Genomic DNA, 21710 nt, shown 5'->3' on the forward strand with positions numbered 1-21710 from the left:
CTCCATTCCTACCCAAACTACGCCCTGCTTTCTAAAACCCAGCTGGGTCTCTCCTGTGTCAGAAAATTTCCACCGCCTCCCGCGACTCTCTCCAGTAATGACCGACCTCCTGGGCAGGGCGGATGAAGTCTCTGCCGACAGACTTCTCCAACCTCAGCTTCTTCCATTTCCCGCGCCTGCCCTGGGGACCCCCTGCCCTCCCCTTTGCATGTATTTCTGTTCCCGGGACACAACATGCCCCATCTCTCGGGCGACACTGTGAGTTCCTGGGAGACTGGGGTTTGAGATTGGCCTTTATGTAAAAAGCATCCCACGTCCAACACGGTGCCTCATCTCTGGATGGGGTACTTCATTTCTACTCCACGGAAAGGGCTCAGTTACGATTCTACCTTGGGACTCTGCCTTACCCCCGGACTCCCCAGGGAAGAGGAGGTGACTCACCTGACGGATGAGTTTGGCAAAGGAGTTTGCTCAGGGCGGCACCGGGCCCTCTCTTGGAAGAGCCAGCCACCTGGAGGAAACCTCTGTTCCCTGTGTGTTCTCCCCTCTTCCTGGCCTTCCAGAAAGATTATGGGGACAGGATCCTTTGTGCAAGAGAGGCCTCCGGTTCGGGTGAGTGATGCAAGTTTGATCCCAGGGACCAGGAATAAGCCCGTTGGCCAGATCTGAGCCATGCCCCATGACACAGAGCTTTTATGAGTAACAAAGGCAACGTTTTTATCCCCATCTGTTTGATTCTCGGGTCTATTTTTTAACTCTTCACCACTAAGGCAGCTTAGAGGGGTGCTGTTCTTTTTGGGTCACCTCAAAACCCAACCTGTCATGGACACTCCGTGAGCCCTTTCTGTGTCTTGGTTTAACTGACTTGAATTCCATTCCAGAGGCTGATTCTCCATTGGCCCGTCCTGCATGAGGCTGGACATCAAAGCCTTCCTTTATAAAGAGTGGAACAGTAACGTGGCATCTTTCCACAGAGAGAGGTTCAACATAGGCACCGTTTGTTATCTCACCAACAGCAGGAGATGGGGAAGAAAAACAAAAATCGATGCTCTATGTCAGATTCCTCTTCATCTATAAACTCTTCCCGTCTCAAGGAAACGTATAAGTCTCTAGCTTTCTTTCCCTTTAGTGGTCAAACTTAACTTCCTAAGAGTTTGTTTTTGTCTTTGTCTTGTTTTGTAGCCACCGCTTCTAATTTATTCCTTTCTTCTACTCTAAACTTTTATTTGGGTCAATTCCATAGATGACTAGATCTCCGCTCGGGGAGTCTGTGTTTCATCTGAAAACACGGACCAACTTTTCTCATTCTTCCCTGAAGCTTCTTCTCTGAAAACAAACCTTTCCCTTCTGCCATCCAGAGCGCCCAGGAGACCCACGTTTCTCCATTCTCCTCGCGTCCTGTCTATCTCTCTCCTCCGCTGACCCCTTCCCACCTCCCAGTAAACAGCCCACCCACTCAGCTTTAAAGAATCTCTTCCCATCCATCTCCAGGATATGAAAAGAACTCAAAAACCCTAACACCAAAACAACAAATAACCCAACCAATAAACGGGCAAAAGAACTCAACAGGCACTTCGCAGAAGAAGAAATACGAAGGGTCAACAAATATATGAAAAAAAAAATGTTCCACATCTCTAGCAATTAGAAAACGCAAATTAAAACTACAGTAAGATTCCATCTCACTCCAGTCAGAATGGCAATGATCGAGATTACAAGCAACAATTAATGTTGGCAAGGATGTTGGGGGAAAGGGCACACTCCTACATTGCTGGTGGGACTGAAAATTGGTGCTACCACTCTGGAAAGCAGTATGCAGATTCCTCAGAAAACTGGGAATAGAACCACCATTTGACCCAGCTATCCCACTCTTCTGTACATATCCAAAGGACTTACAATCAGCATACTATAGTGACATGGCCACATCAATGTTTAAAGCAGCTCGATTCAAAATAGCTAAGCTATGAAACCAACCCAGATGTCCTTTGACAGATAAATGGATAAAGAAAATATGGTTCATGTACACAATGGAATATTACTCAGCCATAAAGGAGAATGGAATTCTGGCATTTGCTAGTAAATGTATGCAAGAATCCAGACATTCTACTCCTCGATTCCAAAGAATTTCCAGGAGAAGTGAAACAGTACTCAAGCATATATCTATATCTACCTATCTATCCATATATATATATATATATATATGTATATATATATATATATATGTGGAGACTCTCATGCTAAGGGAAATAAGCCAGTCCCAAAAAAACGAAGGCCAAATGTTCTCTCTGATATGTGGATACTAACACACAATAAGGGGGGAAGGGAAGAATAGAAGCTCAATGGATTAGACAAAGGGAAATGAAGGGAAGGGGAAGAGGATGGGAATAGGAAAGAGAGTGGAATGAATCGGACATAACTTTCCTGTGTTCACATATGAACACACGACCAGTGTAGCTCCAATCGTGTTCAACCACAAGAATGGGAAGTTGTACTCCATGTATGTATGATATGTCAAAATGCATTCTGCTGTCATGTAGCACCAAAAAGAACAGATTAAAAAATAAAGAACCTCTCTGTTCTCACTCATTCTGTGGCCCACCTGAGCTACCTTCCCTTTCCACTTCCTGTCCTTCACTTCAGAATCCTTCAACATGCAAACCCACATTCCACCCATTCCCCACATCTGGGGACTGCTCCCGAGCTCCGTGGCCTTCTGCTTGCAACCCAGCCACGCCACTCCGCAGAGGGAGCTGCTCTCGGACTTCACCAGCAATTTCTTCATCATTACCCTCTCAAGTCTCTTTGTTTCATTTCCTTGTTCTTTTTTGACGTCTTTGTGACATTTGACCCTGCCAATCACTTTCTGACCCTTAGCCTCCGGTTCTCCTTTCTCTCCGTGTTGAGCTTCCGTCTGCGGCCTCCATGAACCCTGGGTTCTGCTTGGCATCCTTCCTTCTGCATTACTGACAGAAGTGCCCAGGCCCTACCATGCGCAGCAAAGGGTTCCCCTCTGATAGCAATTGATATTCTGGGAGTAGCTGAGCCTACTACTGAGATGGGGTGATTGACCAAGAACAGAGATTTACTTTCAATTCACAGTTCTGGAGGCTGGAAGCCCAAGGTCAGGCAGCTACATATGGTGTTGGCCTCAGGCTGCATCGACACGTGGCAGAAAGGAAAAGGGTCGGCAGGTTTGTGTGGGAGGGAGGAGGAGCTGGGCTCACCTTATAACAACCCCCTCCCACCCAGAATGACCCACTAGTGCCCCTGAGGGACCTCATCCCCTCTTAACCCTTCCCCCTCTTCCAAACTACCACGTGGCCATCAGACTTCAACACGAGTTTCTGGGAGGAAAAACCGCATTCAAGGCACACCAGACAGGCATCTTATCCATCCCTGATCCGTGGTAACGGAAGACCTCCAGGGGGATCTAAGAAGTACCTTGCCTTGCTGTAAAAGAGGTACGTACTAAGAATACCATCTCTTCCTGACCCTTCCTTTCTTCTTGGGATGTCGTCACCTGAGAATAAGAGGCCCTGAGCTGTGCCATCTTGCCATCAGGAGGGACAGCAAGAGCCGGGAGGCCCACACTGAGCTTGGCTTCAGAGGCTTGCCAAGCTGGTCTTGCACCTTCACAGACTTGAATGAGAGCAGGTCTGCTTGGAAGTGTGCCAGGACTGGTTCCGTTTCTATTACTTGCAGCCAAACACGGGGAAGTATTCTCCCCCCCCACGGCCCTCTACCTCATCCCCTTCCCGGAAAGCACCGTGCATTCCGTGCTGACCTCAACAAAGTTCTTATTGTCCCATCTCCCACCCCCAGCCTCCTCAGGCACCAGACAGTCCACCTGGATTTCACACCATCCTCCTCACATAACATGTTCCCAGCCAGACTCACCAGCTCTCCCCCAGAGTCAACAAGCTCAAAGAGGAAGAACTCCTTTGAGATTTGCTGGAAGAGCGTGGATTCCAAGAGCTTCCAGGTGGGGGTGTAATGCGGAAAGGTAAAACAGAATTTAAGATTTACATCTTCACCTGGCTCAGCTCTGCCTGGGTGTGCTACGTATTCCACGATAGGTTTAACAAGCTCCAACAACCATTTTGTCCACGTGTGAGCTTGAAGATGGAAGCCGTTCGGGAGGATGGCAGAGCAGTAACATAGATGGATCCTGATCACTACAGAGCTGCCAGACCATCCCTAGACTGGGCACCTGCAGGCTCATTTTACATCAAAACCATTGTTGAGGTTTCTGGTCTGATGTCCCTCAGTATAATCCAAATTGGTGTAACAGATCATTATCCATGTATTGGTAACGCCTGCCACAAAAGATCCCCCTCTTATTAAATAGACTACGTTAGACCGTGAAAGTGGCAAAGATCTTCCAGAAAGTGCCAATAGGATAGGGAAAGGGGAATAAGCCCAAATGTCTGGGGAACCTCAATGCAAAGAGCAGATGAAGAAAAACCCACCAAGGAGATTGGGATTGCTACCCACAGCCTCCTTCTGCTGCATCATAAAATGGCAAGATCAAAACGACCGGCCAACCCGGAGGACGAAGCGCACCAACTGGAAAAAAGAATTGCACCGAGCAGGAAGAACGTGTCAAACTTGGAGTCGTGCCACTCCAGGGAGTGTGATTCAAGAGCGGCCACCTCGCAGCAGGAGTGTGAGTGACAGACAGCCTCCAGCCTGAACCTCACTGTGGTGCTCCTCCGCCTTTGAGGCTAGAACTTCCTTGGACTCTCCCAAGAAGGAGTGAGTCATGGCAGTGGTAGCCAAGATCACTTCTTCCCGCGGCCGCCCTTCCAGGGATTAGGGAAAGCCCGGCACAAAGGTCCCACCCCGCGCAGGACTCCTGCAGCAGACTCCCTGCTCCCACGAGGCTCTCAGGCACAACTCCTTCTTGCCCTCCTTATTCTATTCCAGCATCTGCTCGCCAGAGAACTCCTTAGGGAACAGTAAGGAGCCACGGGAGTGGATGTATAGTGTACGATTCAGTTAAATAAGCGTCAAACCACTTAATTTCAAAATGAAGAGGCGGGAGGTGAGCCATTTCCTCCACCGACAAATAAAACTACCCAACACAGGTCGTCTCCCTCAATGCGTGTCCTTCAGGTCATGTGCTCGGTCCTCCCTGGTTGTTGTTGCTTTGTTCTTTGTGGTTTTTTGATTTGTCCTATTTCGTTTCGGTCTCAGTTGACCCAAAAAATAAAACTATATTCCATCAACGTTTCTTCCAAAATATCGTTCATTTCTACTCTCTTACTGTTCAGGTTCGATCATGAGGTGTCTCCCCAAAGCTCCTGTGTTCTGTTCCCATGGGCGACCTGTCGGCTTGGGGGAGAGGGAGGAGCATGCCCAGGTTGGGTGCAGCCCCCTCCCCTCCCTCTCCCTGCTTCCTGCTCACCAGGAGTGGAGATTTCCTCCGGCCACGTCCTTCCACCCTACTGTTCCACCTCACCTTGGGCCCAGAGCAATGGAGTCAGCCAGCCATGCACTGGACCTCAGAGACCTTGAGCCAAAAAATGAACTTTTTCTCCTCTAAAGTTGCTCTTGTCAGTATTTTGGTAACAGCGATGGAAACATGATACACTTTCCTCTCGAATTTTATCTTGCAGTCAAATACTCCCTAGGGAAGACAAATAAGTTTGAATTCATGATGTCACAGTCCCCGAGAATCATTCAGACCCCTTTGGGTGGGTCACCACTACCCTACAGACCCAGCCACGTTGTGGTATAGAGAACACGTGGCTCCACACACCTCCATAGGATTCAAGCTCCACGGGGTAAGATGGACCTAAAATGCAGGTACTAAACCTGTGCCCAGAATAAGTGTCCATCTGAAGTCAGGACGAGGCTTGTTCAATACAGAGTCCAGAAGGACTGCCAATGGGATTCTTGTCTCTGCGATGCCAACCATGTATTTCACAAAGACAGAGGTTCCTGTTCTCTTTCTCCCTCTCACGTCAATCATCATTTAGCTCAAATTACTCTCCCAAGAAAAGCACATATAACTGCAAATCTGTTGCCATTTCCTTCTTACCGGAAAGTCACAGAACAAGAAAAAAAAAATCTGCTCTCCCCAGTTCCAGAAAGCCACCCTTCCTGGTGCACTCTGGAGACTCTGATGTTCTCTCCCAGGACTCAGCAAAATCCCACCCCTAGACTCCACCTGGCCTCCCACCTGTTTTTACAAATAAAGCTTTATTGGAACGCGGCCACGTCCACGGATGTACATACCGTCTCTGGCAGCTTTTGTACACAATGACAGAGATGAGTCAGTGCCACAGAAACAAGCCAGCCTACGAGGCCGAAAATATTTACTATCCCTGGCCCTGGACAGAAAAGATCTTCCAACCTCTGTTCTGGTTATAAAAAAAAAAATCTGTGTGTGCGCTTACATTTCAGGTGTGTATCCATTTCCCTGACATTTTAACACGTCCACATCACTATTGATCAGTGTCCATCTGAAGTCAGACGATGCTTGTTAAAGACCACAGCACACGCTCGCCTTTTCCTTGGGTGAACAAGGGATTATTGTTTTTTGTAATTCGTCTCATTTTTAAAACATTACCTTCTACCCAGATGAGACAGAAGCTTGAGTCCAACCCTTGATGTGCAGCCGCGTTATAAGCTCAGACATCAGGCTTCAGAACAAAAATGAGTCCCCCCAAAGAGACAGAAATTGAACCCCTACAGCCTTAAGAGAAATGAGAGAATTGTGTCCTGACGCCCATGTTTTCTGTCCTTTCCTCCTCTCTAAATAAAAGAAGATGACAGCCTTTGGAAACGCCTTCCATCCTCCCGTCGTTTGACGTCACAGATCTTCCTATTTTTAATAGAGCAGCATCTTCTAAGAATTCCCCAGTGAATCACAGCAGGGGGAGGAGGCCGCACTGTCAGAGAGGGAAGCTGGGCGTCCACCGCCCCGGTGCGCCAAGGCAGCGGGCAGGTTGACGAGAGGCCAAAGCAAGTGCCCAGGGATGAAACGCCAGACCCGAGATTCACCGGGGAAAGCAGGCGAGAGGCCAGGGTCTGCTCCAAGAGGAGTCCAGTGGTGACAGGCTGTCAGATAGCACCTCTGTCCTTCAAGGTGCTTCGCCAGGCAGGGCCCCCCACCTCATGGTGTTCTCTGCAGCGGGGGCCACCTGGACATCTCACGTATCCTCCGCACTGGGCCCTTAGTCCCACGCCTGCCCCCCCCCCCCCCCCCCCCCCCGCTCTCTTGGGCTGCAGAAGCTGTGACAGCATCAGCATCAGCCTGTCTGGATGGCCAGCATCCCGGGAGCAACTGTCCTGGTTGCCTTCCACAGAGGACGTGACCTTGCCCTAGTTCCCAGGGTGCGGGAAGGAGAACCAGTGCCCTTCAGGACAACAGGCACCCACACCCCCCAGAGCAGCCTGCTCTCAGGTTCCCTTAACCAGGCGGCTTCAGGGAACCGAACAGGGGGATTCGGGGACATGTGTTTTACCGTCCCCTTCTCTTTAAGGACAATCCACAGGGAGAGTCCAATCTGCTGCCCTAGCCGGTGAGTGGGGCAGAAGGTGGATTTCTGGTGACCAGCTGCCCTGGGCCGGCTCTCGGCAGGGAGCTCTTTAAGTTTCCATAGAGCGCAAATGGGCACAGGTCTCTTTCCAGAGGAGATCCCCCTCCGTCTGAGCCAGAAGGACTCCTTCCTTCTCTAAGTGGATGAAATCACTCGAGTTCTGTGAACCCCGAGTCCAGCCGTATCCTCAAGACGATGAGTTTGGCACTTGACCAAATGGTCTCTCCTTCTTCGTATGCCAAATACTTTTTCCCTTTCCTCTTACTTCGAAGTAAGTGTGAAGATTTTTGCACGAAAAGCATTAAAAACACTTGCCATGAAGAGAGGAAGGGAGAAAAAGAAAACAGAATCTCCGTGAGTCCTAAAATCCAAAGACACCACGGTCAGATGTCGCTGTGTGTGTATCTGTGCCCACAGGGGGTTGGTGGTACTCACCCCCCATCCCACCCTCCCAAAGATGTGCCCACCCAGAATCCGGAAGTCTGACTTTAATTTGGAAAAAAAAGGATTTGCACAGACAAATGTAGTTAAATGAAGGACCCCCTGTCAGTCGGTTTCCATTGCTGGGAAACGCATGAGAGAGTCAACCTAGGAGGAGAAGATAGATCTCCTTGGGGTCATGATTCCAGAGGTTCCAGCCACAGTCTCTGGGACCCCTTCACGGGGGGCCTGCAGTGAGGCACAACGTCATGAAGGGGGCGCTGTGGCAGAGCAAAACTGCTCCCCTCAGGGAAGCTTGGAAGCAGAGGGAGGAAGGAAGGGGCCAGCAACGTAACCTACCCTTGAGGACATGCCCCCAGCAACCCACCTCTGCCAAGGAGGCCCCACCTCCCACAGTTCCCACACCTCCCCGATAGCACCACCAGGGGGGACAGAGCCTTTGGGGTCAAGCCAACAGGTCTCAGATGAGATGATTCTGGATTATCCGTTAGGCCCTAAATCCAACGACGCATGTCCTTACCAGAAGAGGAAAAACCTTCAGACAAAAGAGAAGGCCAGAGACGCAGAGTGACTGTGTGATTCTGCCACATACTAAGAATGTCCGGAGCCTTCAATGGCAGGAAGAAACCAGGAAGGTCCTCCCCCAGAGCCCCCAAAGGGAACCTGGCGCTCAACTCAGACGTCCAGTGTCCAGAGTCACGAGAGAATCGACCTCTGTTCTTTGTGGCTAGTTGGTAGCATTTTGTTACAATAGCCCTGGGAAACTAATATAACTCACTTGTTCATTAAAGCTGCTGAACAATTAGGAGCTAGATATTAGACCAAGGAGCTGGGGAATGAGGTGCCCAACTCTTCACAGATGTATAAACATGTTTTTAATGGGCCACCACAATCGTTATCATTAACATTTTCCCATCTAACAATATAAACATACTTCATGATAATAAATAAATACAGCTTTGTCTTAGATAAACCACTAATTTTCTCGAGCAGTTCTCAGTTTTCCAAACCTTGAGTTTGTTTCAATGTCTCTTGCTATGCAGCAACCACCATTCCTTTTTTTTTTTTTTTTTTTTTTAGAGAGAGAGGAGAGAGAGGGAAAGAGAGAGAATCTCTTTTTTTTTCTTTTGTAGATGGACACAATACAATGCCTTTATTTTTTTTTTAAATGTGGTGCTGAGAATCGAACCCCGAGTCCTGCCCGTGCTAGTCGAGCGCTCAACCACTGAGCCACACTCCCAGCCCCCATCATTCTTTATCTAAATGATTATGTACCCCTTTAACCATTTTCTTAGTTTATGGAAATGAAATTCAGCGGTCAAAGTTTGCTGCAGTTATCTGCCCAGCTCTTAATCTCCCAGTTCCAAGCCCGCCCTTCTTTACCCCGTCTGGTTAAACCAGAGCCGGACCTGGAGCCTTTCTCCCTGACTGTTGGCACCGTGACAGGCTTTGTCACTAGAGGGCACCAGAGGGCAGGAAGATCTGACCCCTCCCCCACGCCCACCCCACCCCCTCCCCAATCCTCCATTTTATGGGAGCCCAGCCCCAACCACACTCTTGAGCCACACTCCCTCACACTTCCACCCTGGGCCTGTGTCCACTGTGGCCGGGTCATGGCCACAGGTCTCTCTCCCCGTCCCGCCTACACATCAACATGGCCTGCCGTGGTAGACTCATTCTCTACAAAAGGTCTACATTTAAGCCTTGAGTTCCAGTGGGTGCAGCTTCCCAGAACTCAGTTCCTTCACGGTCCACTCTTCCTCAGCCTGGATTTCTATTTCTGTTGCTGTTCTTGCAGCTGCTACTTCTTCTAGACGCCTTAGAAGCCCCTTATCACATTCACTAGTTAACCATTTATTAAATTTTTCCTTCTCAAATAATTGGTGGGCGTTCAGTCCCCTAACTGAGCTCCGACTGATATAAAATCCTATACCCATTTACATGACCAAATTAACTTCCGGAACTGTTGCTCCCATTTATAAGTCCTAATCAATTCTGGATAGTTTCATTCTTCTTGTTTGTTTGTTTGTTTTGTTTTTTTGTTTGTTTTTACAGTGGAAAGAAAAGGAAAAAATGTCCCTCATCAATTGCCTTAATTTGCATTTCTCTGATTTATTGGTAGGGTAGATGAACAAGGACTGGAGTATATATTGCATTGAAAGGAGTCACATCAAATCAACAATGGTTACTTTTAGGAAAGACAATAGCATAGAGGAGAGAAGGCAGGAACGGGCAACGACTCTAAATCCTGTACAGTGTCCAAATGTCTTACAAGGGGAGAGTATTCATGGGTCTTTTGTGTATAATTAAAAATAAATACATCAAGAAAATAAGCCACCGCTGGGCTCCCTGCAGCTACACACTGCTCGACCCCCGTCAGATCTGCTGCCTTCTGCTGTGGTTGGAACCAGGTGGTCCCCACGTCAACCCAGGCTGTGGCTTAATTGCCCAGTGTCCCTGTGTTGAGGTGGCAGGGCCTTGGGAGGCCTTGGGGGTCATGAGGGATCCTCTCTCAGGAGATTAATGTTTTTCTAGAGTCTGGGTTGGTCTTCTCTAGACTGGAGGCAGGTTTGGCAGGACTGGATTAGAGCAAGAGGAGGTGGTCAAGAAATGAGTTCAGCTTCCTGGTCGGCTCACTCTCTCGCTTCCACTCACACCACGATCTCTCCCCACACCAGCTCCTTCCTCCTTCCTGCTCCACCACGTATGGAGGAGAAGGTGGCCCTCCCCAGCAGAGGACCAGCTATGGCCTCAGATCACGGATAGAATGTGAACGGAGATAAGCATCTTTTCCCCAGGGCTCACACGGACTCAGGTAACTGGAGTAAACTTGGGCAAGGGCTGATCCAGACACCAGAGGCTTCCGTGGCCGCCAGTGACTTGTCCCTCTAGAACCCCAAAGGGAAGTGCAGGCTCAGCATGTGCACCTGTTGTGGTAGCTACGCTCCCTGTATTTTCTGGGATAAGACAGCCATGGTTTCTAACACCCTGCCTCACTGTAAGACCACATGGAAAGTCAGGAAGTGGACCCTAAATCCAGATCGTTGTTCACCACGTGTCATCTAGGGAGGAACACAGGGAGCCCGTAGAGGCCGTCAGGTTCTCCGCCCTTCCTGGCTACCAGGTGGACGCAGAGGAAGTGAAAGGTAGGACGTGGCCTAATTCTCGAGAAGAGCCTGGCTCGTCAGCACAGGCTTGGCTGCAGGCACTGTGCGTAGAGGACTGATCACCTCTCACCTTTCAACCTTACGTCCAAAATAAAGAAACAAGAACAGCACTAAGAGAGTTAAGATGATCAGTTAAATTTTTTTTTTTAATTTTAAAAAAATTAGAATTAAGATGATGTCATGGCACTCATACCAACTGTAATTGATAATTTCATGATTCTCCATGAGATAGAATCAAATTAATTTAATGCAACCAATTAGCCAGGTGTGGTGGCACACACCTGTAATCCCAGCTACTCTGGAGGCTGAGGCCGGCCTCAGCAACTTAGTGAAACCCTGTCTCAAAATAATTTTGGGGAGGAGTGAGGAGGAGGTACTGGGGATTGAACTCAGGGCCACTTGACCACTGAGCCACATCCCCAGCCCTATTTTGTATTTTATTTAGAGACAGGGTCTCCCTGAGTTGCCTTGCTTTTGCTGAGGCTGGCTTTGAACTCCCGATTCCCCTGCCTCAGCCTCCCAAGTTTCTGGGGTTATGGGCGTGCACCACTGCGCCTGGCTGGAAATGAATTTGTAAAGTGTTGGTTGTGTAGCTCAGTGGTGGAGAGACCCATAGGTTCAAATGCCTAGTCCCACAATAAAAACAAACAAAGTCAGTTTAATTTGATGAACATTGCATTATCATACAGTATATACTTGACGTTCTTCCAGGCAGGTAACAGAACTCTGCTGGGCTGAACTGTGTAGGGAGTGAGGAACATGGCAACTGGTGGGCACAGAGAGATAGATGGTCCCCCAAGGTGGAAGGATTGGAGGGGCGGTGAAATAAGGGAACAAGCATGGTGGGTGGCGTTTGTGGGAGTCTGGACCAGGGGGCGGAGGGAGAAAAGGAGACCACAGGTGCAGGCTTTGTGACAAGCAGGACCCATGGACCTTTAGGGAGCAGGAGGACTGCTGGCTGCAGACCTGGACAATGTGATTCTCGCCTCTCCGTCAAAAGTCAGCGAATGAAGACCTGCGCTCATGCCAAGGCTTTCTGGAGTCGGGTCTGTTTATTTTAGCTGCATTGATGTTCTGAGACTGAACTTTGAGCCACAACAAAGGTATTTATTTGTGTTACGTTTGTTGGATGTTTGCCTCACGCACTTGCTGTGAATTCACATCATGGATTAGGAGTTGCTGAGCCACAGCTAAAGGACCTTAGGATGATTTTCTAGAGACCCAGAAACGTCCCCACTTCGCACCGTCTCAGAATAGTTGTGCTGTCAAGGTGGCAGAAGCCGAAACAGGAACACAATGTTGTTGCCCAGCCTGGCAGCCAGCGCTCTCGTGGCACAGACACGGGCACGGGCACTGCTCAGAGCCTCGGAACCCTGCGGATCTCTTCCCCTTCTGAAATACAAACACAGTTCATTGTTCTTACTCATATTCTTTATCCTTTATCATATTCTTGTCCTCTAAAAAGGAATAGCCAAGGCACGGTGGCACATGCCTGAAATCCCAGCAGCTCGGGAGGCTGAGGAAGCAGGAGGGTTGCAGTTCAAAGACAGTCTCCACAACTTAGCAAGACCCTCTTGTCTCAAAATAAAAAGTAAAAATTTATAAAAGGGCTGGAAGGGGGCTGGGATTGTAGCTCAGCAGTAGAGCACTCGCCTAGGACGGGCGGGACCCGGATTCGATCCTCAGCACCACATAAAAATAAAAAGGCATTGTGTTGTGTCCAATCTACACCTAAATAAATAAATAAATAAATAAATTTAAAAAAAATAAAAGGGCTGGAGGTGTGGCTCAATTGTTAAGCACCTCTGGGTTCAATCTCTTTTTTAAAATTTTAACTTATTAACAGAAACATAGAAATTAAATAATTTTAAAAATCAAATCATAAAAAATAAATAATAATTAATTCTTATTAAATTAAATTAATTAAATACTAAAATAATTGATTAAACAATAAAAAATAGAGCATTTTTTTGATCCTAGACTGGAAGTTGAATCCAGGTCCTCACACATACCAAGCAAGCACTCTGCCGTTGAGTTACATCCACAGTCTCTTACTTTTTTAATCTGTATTTTTAACATAGGGTCTCACTAAACTGCCCAGGCTGGACCCAAACTTGCAATCCTCCTGCCTCAGCCTCCTGAGTAGTTGCGATTTTTGGCATGTACCATCAGGCTCAGATAGAATGAGTCTACTGCCGGTTGACCCTTATTAACCTGTCTCATCTTAACATCAAGACCCCTACCCCATCTCAACTGTCTCTTTAAGATAATAAAATAAGAAAAATGTTTGAGAAGATAAAGGTGTTTAACCTGACTTAAATATTATACAAGGTATACATGTATCAAGACATCACTTGGAATCCCATAAACATGCACAATTCTTATATTTCTATGTTTCTCTTAATAATTTCAATTTTAAACAAGAAACTAAAATAGCCCAGAATATGATACCAGGAGGTCAAATTTTTAAGGAAATGTCGTAAGTGTACCATATAATAGAACATGCCCAACATCTGTAGATCAACACCCAACTTGGTCACATTTTAACATCATGTGATATATTCTTCAGATCTGTTTTTTTTAAGAAACAGATCATTCCAGATTCTCTCACTTGGATCCCATAGATAACCACAATGCTGAATCTGTTGCTTCCTAGACTGACTGTTCATGTTCCTCTCAATATCATATGTTGATGCCAAAATCCCTAACAAGAGGGTATTTGGAGGTGAGGGCTTTGTGGGGTAACCAGAGCATGAGGGTGAACCCTTCATGAATAGGATTAGTGCCTGTTAAGGAGATGAAGAGACCAGTGCTCCTTCCCCACCCTGTGAGCATACAACAAGAAGATGGTCATCTGAAAACTGCCTGCACCTTGATCTTGGACTTTCCAGCCTCCAGAACTGTGAGAAATTTCCCCAGCCAATGGTATATTTGCTATAGCAGCCCAAAAGGACTGAGACGGTGTTCATCATTCTCATGCATATGTTCACAATTTTACTACATACTCATCTACTAATACCAAGAATCATTTTGCCAGCTTTGATGCTGATCTACATGGGATCGCACTGCTATGCATGCACACATCACAAATAAGTCTTTATATCCTCATAAACCTTGAGGATTCATCCGTGTCAAAAATCAGGGTTATACTTCTTTCATTTTAACTTCTGCATCCAATTATGTGACCATACCACACATTACTATTTGGTGGAGGAACATCTACTTTCTTTCTGCAATTCTTTGCTAGTCTTAGCCAGACTGAGGGAAAAATTCTTTTGGATGGAAGTATGCATCTTTTGTTTTTTATTTCATTTTGTTTTTAACAAAAGTTAAATTCAATAGTTAATTGAATTTTAATAATGAGGTCAATAAAGTTGATCTCTTTTTTTAATGTACAGGTCTATCGGTTATAACACCTGCATAGACTCTTGTGACCACCACCATAAGGATATACAACAGTTCTCTCACCCCAAAACTCCCATAATGTTGCTCCTTGTGGTCACGCCTTGGTCATTGTCCCCACTGCCAGGCAACCAGAGTCCCATGTCTAGGATATCACATAAAGATAACCATAAACTATGTAACCTTTTGAAACTTCTTTCTGTCGCAGCATAAGGCCTTTCAGAAGTATCCATACTGCTGTGTCTATCAATATTCTGTTCCTTGCCATTGCCAAGTCATACTCCAGGTTATGATGTGTGACCGTTTATCTATGTGTCCATGAAAAGACATTATTTCTTATTTTGTCAACTATTAATAAATCTTCTATGAAACCTTCCTGGGGCAGGCTTTCGTACATGTATGAATTCTTGGTTCACTTGAGTAAATACCTACTAATGGGCCACCAGGTCGTGTAGCAAGAATATATTTGGCTTCTAGTCTAATTCTAGTATGAACAGAGAGCATAATTTGCATGACAATGATTCTTATACCCTTCTTTAATGCTTGCTTTACACCCCCAGTTAACAGTCTACACTGGTAAATGTCGTGTACACTTGGAAATAAAATGTGCATTATAATGCTTTGAGTGGAGTGCCCTGTAAATGTTATGAGCTGCAGTTGCCCAATAGTGTCCCTCAGTTCTCCTATGCCACTGCTGACTCTCTGTCCATTTGCTCTATTAATTGCTAAGAAAACAACCTCGATGTCTTCAGCTGTTACATGTTGGGATTTGTCCATCTGTACTTTCAGTTTCATGAGCCTTACTTCGTGAACTCTGAGTTCTGTTGTTAAAGACAGACACACTTAGGGTTAGTATGTCCTGTTGGCAAATCGTCCGTGTTTTGTCCCTGGTCTATTCCTTGTTCTAAAAATATCTTTTTTCTGATTTTAATATACTCATCCTGTGTTTTTTTTGCTCAGTGTTTGCTTAGCATGTCTATCTTTTTTCTTTTAAGCGACCTATAGAAATATGCAAATATGTTATATTAATATTACAATTTTATATAATTACAAATTACCATATACAATATATATCAGTTTCTTGTAGGCTGCACATTTTTTAATTGATTCATTTTGACAATCTTTGTCTTTTTTATTAGATCTTTATAGTTATACATATAAACTCATGCATACATGGAATTCAATTTCAGTTGATCATCTCTGATAATCTCTGACTTTCAATGGGTTTGTTTAGACCATTTACATTTAATGTAATTATTGGTTGCATGTAAGTCTACGGATTTATAATTTATTTTGTTGGTTCCCTATTTTTTGGTGTTCCACTTCAATATATTTATTGTTTTTATTATGTCTTAGTTTGTCTGTTTGTTTTTAGTGGTTGCTCTGGGGGATCACAATATACAAACTTCATGTTTCTCAGTCTACTTAGCACTAATGTTTTTACCACATCAGGTGGAATTTAAAACCCTTACCAATATATAGGTCCCTTTACTTTCCACCCTTTATGTTGCAGCAATCATATGTATGTAGGTACATACACAAACACACATGCACACGCACACACAGAGACATACACATGTAGGTAGAAACTCCATGAGACAATGCTATAATTTTTGCTTTCAATAATCATATGTATTTTAAAGAACTTAGGAAGAGAAAAATAATCTGTTATAATTACCTAGATATCTACCAACAGATATTTGATTGCTCCTCCCTCATTCCTGAGATCCCAGATTTCCCTCTGGTGGGTGGCATATGCCTTCCATCGGGAAACTTCTGTAACATTCTTTTAACACTTCACTAGTGATAAATTCTCTTCATTTTCTTTCATCTAAAAAAAAAATGTCCTTATTTCATCTTCATTCCTAAAAGAAATAGATGCTGAAAGGGAACTTTGAAACTGTCTAACTCAAAGTGCTAATTTGCACATAAGGAAAGTGGGGCCCAGAGACACTAACCAATCTGTCCCGTGTCATCATGGTAATTAACGGTTGAGCCAGGACCACAGTCCAAGCTCCCTCACTCCCAGTCCTGTGCTCTCCCTCTTTCTAATCAATGTCCTGCTTTGCTACCTCAATTATTTGGTTTATCCTGGGAGTAAAAGAGCTTGTGCAAAAAGAGCTTGAATATTACATGCTCATAAAGGGAAAGTAAAATTATCACTTTTTAGAACTGAAAGGAACCTTAGAGATTATTGACTTTGGCTTTTCATGTTTCAGAAGAGAAAAATGAGGCCCAGAGGAGTAACTTCAGTCTTCCAAAGGAAACTTATTAAAAAGTACAGCCACAAGTTTTTGTAATAAGATACCCACCATTGCCTAAAGAATAGGCAATAGAGGTATTTGTTCACTTGTGGTCTGCAGTAGTGCTAGGTTGTGCTGTGCCCAACACACACGCACGCTCTAGCCCCCTTATAACATTAGGATTACAAGTTGGGTGACTAGCATAAACAGAGTATCCTAGACGGACAATTTGGCAGCAGATGTATGACTCTGTTCTCATTAGCACTGTCTTTTCAACCAGGGATTCCTGAAATTCAGTGTGTATCAGATGCTTTATAAGGTGACAAAAATCAGTTTATTGACCCAGGTACATACCTGTAATCCCAGCAACTCAGGAGGCCAAGGAAGGAGCATCACAAGTTTGAGGCCAGACTCAGCAACTTAGTGAGACCCTATCTTAAAATTTAAAATCACCAAAAGGGCTGGGGATGTAGCTCAGTGGTAGAGCACCCTGGTTCAGTCCCCGGCACCAAAAAAATAAAAAATAAAAATAAAAAGACAGCCTATTGAAAATACACAATCTTGGCCCCACTTCCAAAGATTTAGACTCATTTGACCTAGGGTACAGCCCTGTCATTTGCATTTTATAAACAAACCAGGTAACTCTATCCAGTTATCTGCTTCAGATTCAGAAATATTTGGTCTATGTTGAGCCATTATATTTTGGTGATCACAGAAAATTCTGGACTTTCTCACTTAGAATAAGAAAACTGTACTTTCTAACTCAGAATAACGTGTTAGATGCAACGTCAGACCGGCCAGTCTTAGGTGTCTTAAGCTCACTCTCTTCTGGTCCTGCCACTCACAATAATTGAGTTGCCTCTCTCCTCTGGCTGCTTGCTAAGACAGCTAGCAGGTGCAGGTAACAATGTCCTCACACTCATCTGCACTGCAATAAAAACTCCAAGGGACACAGAAGTTTACATGTGGCTTTACTATTTCTCAATGAGTCTCTTACCTACAACTCCTTTAACAGCTCCATTGAGATTCCGTTTGGTTTTCTAACCAAATATAACGGTTACTTATCTGGGGCCAGATTTTATAAATCCAAGTTCTTATTTTAAATAACTCTCTTTTCCAAACCACTCCCTGCCTCCCACAGAGGAATACACTTGCACAGACCCACAAACACCATTTCTTCTATGGGATTTTGTCAGTTCTCATCTGTGTACCCTGCTGTGTGTGAGAACCCATGAAGATAGGAAAGGGAAGAGAAAATCATGCCCGTGGAGTTATAGTATGGTGCAGAAAATCAACCACGCAACAAAAAAACAGCTAGTCGTGTTTTAAGCAGCACGGTGAACATATGCAAGATAAAAAATAGAATCTAACCTTCACAGACGGGGTAACTCTTGTGTTTAAATGTTGACTTTGTTGTTTTCATGATTTAATTCCTAGAAGTAGAGGGCGAGACTGAAAAGAAACACAAGTGCCCCTTGCTTTGCTCCTCTTAACGCAGGCTGCACGCCCTGATCTTCCTGCGCTGCCTCATTCTTTTTCTTAATTGGCTCATAGGTACAGACAAATCTTGTCTCTCTAATGATTGTAGAAGATGCTCAAAGGGAGGAAGTAACCGTGTCAAATATTTCTTCTGTGTCTCCTTCAGGGTCCAAAACAAAGTCATTTTTTTATAACCAAGAGTGACACCCCTACCGTGTACTAGGCTCTATATGAGATGCCAGTGTCAGAGATGGCCAGTATCCCTGCCCTGGCTCAGCAAGCATTTCTCAAACTTTTTCCAAATTAGATCTGTGCACACATCGATGGTAGCCCCCTTCCCCTGCACACAGGTGGTGGTGCTCCATCAGAGACACCCACAGGTGTCTAGCAAGGGCTGCTGGGACAAAGCACCACACACACCGAGTGGCTCAAGCAACAGAAACTGACTGTCCCACAGTTCTAGAGGTTGTCAATCCAAGGTCAAGGTGTCAGCCATTGGTCTCAGGGCTGAAGGAGAGAAATCCATCCCATGCCTCTTTCCCAACTCGAAGGAGCACTGCCCGATTTCTGTCTTCCTCTTCACCTGGTGCTTTCCCTGCGTCCTGTCTCTGGGTCCAGATCCCCTCCTCCACCTTTTAAGGGCACACTCTACTCCAGTATGACCTCGTGTTAACTAATTATATCTGCAATGACCCTATTTCCAAATAAGGTGACATTCTCTCAGATATTAAAGATCTTAGCATACGAACTTGAGTGAGGTTATAATTTGATGCATAATTCATATAAATAACTAGATACGATGGCCAAAGCTATAAGGGAGCGTATGAGGAGCTATAGGGGCACATGAGAGGTCATGGCACCAAGGACAACATCCGAGAAAATGAGTCAAGTGGCAAAATGCTGAGTGGACAATGGAAATTCTCCAAGTGGAGACAGAGGAAGGGACATTTGATTAAAGAAATGTCTGTGGGAGAATTCAGAAAATATCATGGGGTGAAGACTGGGAGAGGGGTGTCTAAAGAGAGGGGAGATGAGACTGGAAAGCAAGGTAGAAGCCAGACCACGAAGAGCCGTGCCACAGTGAGTGACCAGATCCAGAGGCATGAAAAGCTACAGGGGACTTTCAACAGGAAATATTCTGATTATTTCTGCATGCTTGAAAATGCCTGGTGAGAGTATGAGTGGGCACCAAGTGGGGTCATGCTGGAAGCCCATTTGCAAGTCTGAGCAAGAAACTATAGGGCTCTGGATACATTTAAGAACAATAGAAATGGAAGAGGCGCAATGCATTTTAAAGAAATTATGAGTTCCAAACAAACAGCAGTTTAGAATAGTTTTCGTGTAGACTGAGAGAACATAGATGAAGTTGGTGAGGAAGCCAAGGGCCAAGACATGGAGGTGCAGAAGAAGAAAACTCTGGGAGGAAGAAAGATTTGGGGCAAATCCTGAGGATGACGGCATCTGATGGGCCCATGCTACCTGAAGGATTTCCACTCACCTACCCCATCATTATTCACACACTTCTGCTTGCAGTGTTGCCCTTGATCCTCAAAGGGCTCGAAATCTATGTTCAGATAATCTCTAAGCAAGTTAGAAATATTATTCCCTAAATTGGGGCCAGGCAAAAAGGCTTCAAAGGGAGCGTTACACCATGGTCTGGGAAGAACAGAAATCATAAGGCTTGTGATGTTTTCAGATCCCGTGTCTTTATCAGTGGAGAGAAATGCAAAGCAGTTCATCATCACAGATGTAGCACCACCATTCAGCACCTGAGTGCCTACTGTGCACCAGGCATGTGGCATTATTTATTATCACAGATATGGCACCATGGCTCAGCACCTGTTTTCTTCTTTTTTCTTCTTTAAATTATTTTATTTTTGTGTCAGCTAAAAGGAAATTGACACACTGAAATCTCAAAAGACCTTAGTGACTTCTTTATTATGATGCAGTTAGTCTCCCCAGAAGTGGCAGAGTTTCTCAGAAACTGAACACCAGTGAAAATTAAATTCTAGGTAAAATGGAGATGGGCATTGAGGCCATCCTGTTGTACTCCTCAAGATGGGCCTTTTCCGGTATCTTCCTTTTCCAGTATCTTCCTTTTCCAGGATTTTCTATTTTTGTGGATGAACAATCTGCCCTAACCTATGGCCCTACAGGAGGTTAAGAAGTAACCATGGCTATAGCAAACGCATATCTCATACTTACTTAGCAGGAGCCAGGGGCTGCTATGAGCCATTTGTATACTCTCAACTTTCTTAAACCTGATAACAATCCTAGGAGGTAGGTTCTATGATTATCTTCATTTCCAGATTAAGAAGATGTCAGCGGACCACAGGAAATATCCCACTGAACCATGAGGGGAAAGAAATCTGGTTCCTCGGGTCATTGTAAGTCGCAAGTTTGTGACTCCAGCAAGGGAAGGGGAGGCTACTGCAAGCAGAAAGAGAAGATTCCCTGAAGGTTCAGCAAGTCGGGGTCACCTCCTCAGTCGGATTTGCATTTTACTGTACTCCCTGTCATGAACTAGAGGAGCTAGGAGTTCGGGGCTCCTTCCCTCTTCTTCAAAAGGAAAATGGAGAAGCATAAATTACCTTACTGGACATCAAGAGAAAGCCTAACTGTGCCCTCCGGGGATGCATTTGGGTGGACCACTTTCACACCAAGCTAAACTCCCGAGTTCAGAGTGGGGTCATCGGGGACCCCGCCCTCATTCAGCGCAAGAGCCATTTCCTCTTTTTAAAGTACAAGCAGAGTTGAAGTCGGACTCCATCCAAACAGGAAATCACCAAGAGTCTAGGTAAAACTGGCGCCTCACATCTAAAGGTCAACTTATTTTATTCGCCCACCGGGTATTTCCCGAGTGCCTACTATGTGCCAGACACTCGGTATGTCTTTGTTACCAATCTAGTGTGTTCTCTGAGAAACGATAAGAACACACACACACACACACACACACACACACACACACACACACACACCTAACAAAGCTTACAAGAGAAAGGGTTTTTTTACGGAACTTAAGTCTTTCTAAAAATAAAAAATTTAAAAAAAAAATAGAAATAGAAATAAAAACCTTCACACACACACCCCAACCCACCTGGTTTGGGTGCCTCCAAATGTGCGGATTCAGCCCTGAGCAAGGAAGGGGGATGGGCGCGAGAAGTGGTTGGTGACAAAGTGGAGGGCAGAGCCGGCAGAGGCTTGGGGAGTTGGCTGGCGAGCTGCGCCAGAGGCAGGTGCCAGCTGAGAGTGGGCGGAGGTGCGGGCGCCTGGCCAGGCGGGTGGAGGCCCGGTTACCTCTGCCTCTAGGAGTCCGGGCGCGCGTAGACAACGCCCCGAGGCGCCCCTGCTTCGCAACTCCCCACTCCCGCCACCCGTGCCAGCCGGGGACACGAGCGTCCCCGCCACCCGCAGAAGGAGCCGCAGGAGCAGTC

At 45.7% G+C, this 21710-nt stretch overlaps 2 long non-coding RNA genes across 3 annotated transcripts in view; both read right to left on the bottom strand.

Moving 5' to 3' along the window:
• Positions 1 to 21710, bottom strand: part of LOC110598438 (uncharacterized) — a 47090-nt gene that overhangs the window by 19661 nt on the left and 5719 nt on the right. The gene's annotated exons all lie outside the window — the stretch shown is intronic.
• Positions 11791 to 21509, bottom strand: LOC120884055 (uncharacterized). Its single transcript, XR_005726234.2, has 2 exons — positions 21374 to 21509; positions 11791 to 12544 (listed from the first exon to the last, which is right to left on the bottom strand). It is a non-coding gene; the product is annotated as an uncharacterized LOC120884055 (long non-coding RNA).

This window comes from Ictidomys tridecemlineatus, chromosome 3, assembly GCF_052094955.1.
Source record: "Ictidomys tridecemlineatus isolate mIctTri1 chromosome 3, mIctTri1.hap1, whole genome shotgun sequence".
NCBI lineage: Eukaryota > Metazoa > Chordata > Mammalia > Rodentia > Sciuridae > Ictidomys > Ictidomys tridecemlineatus.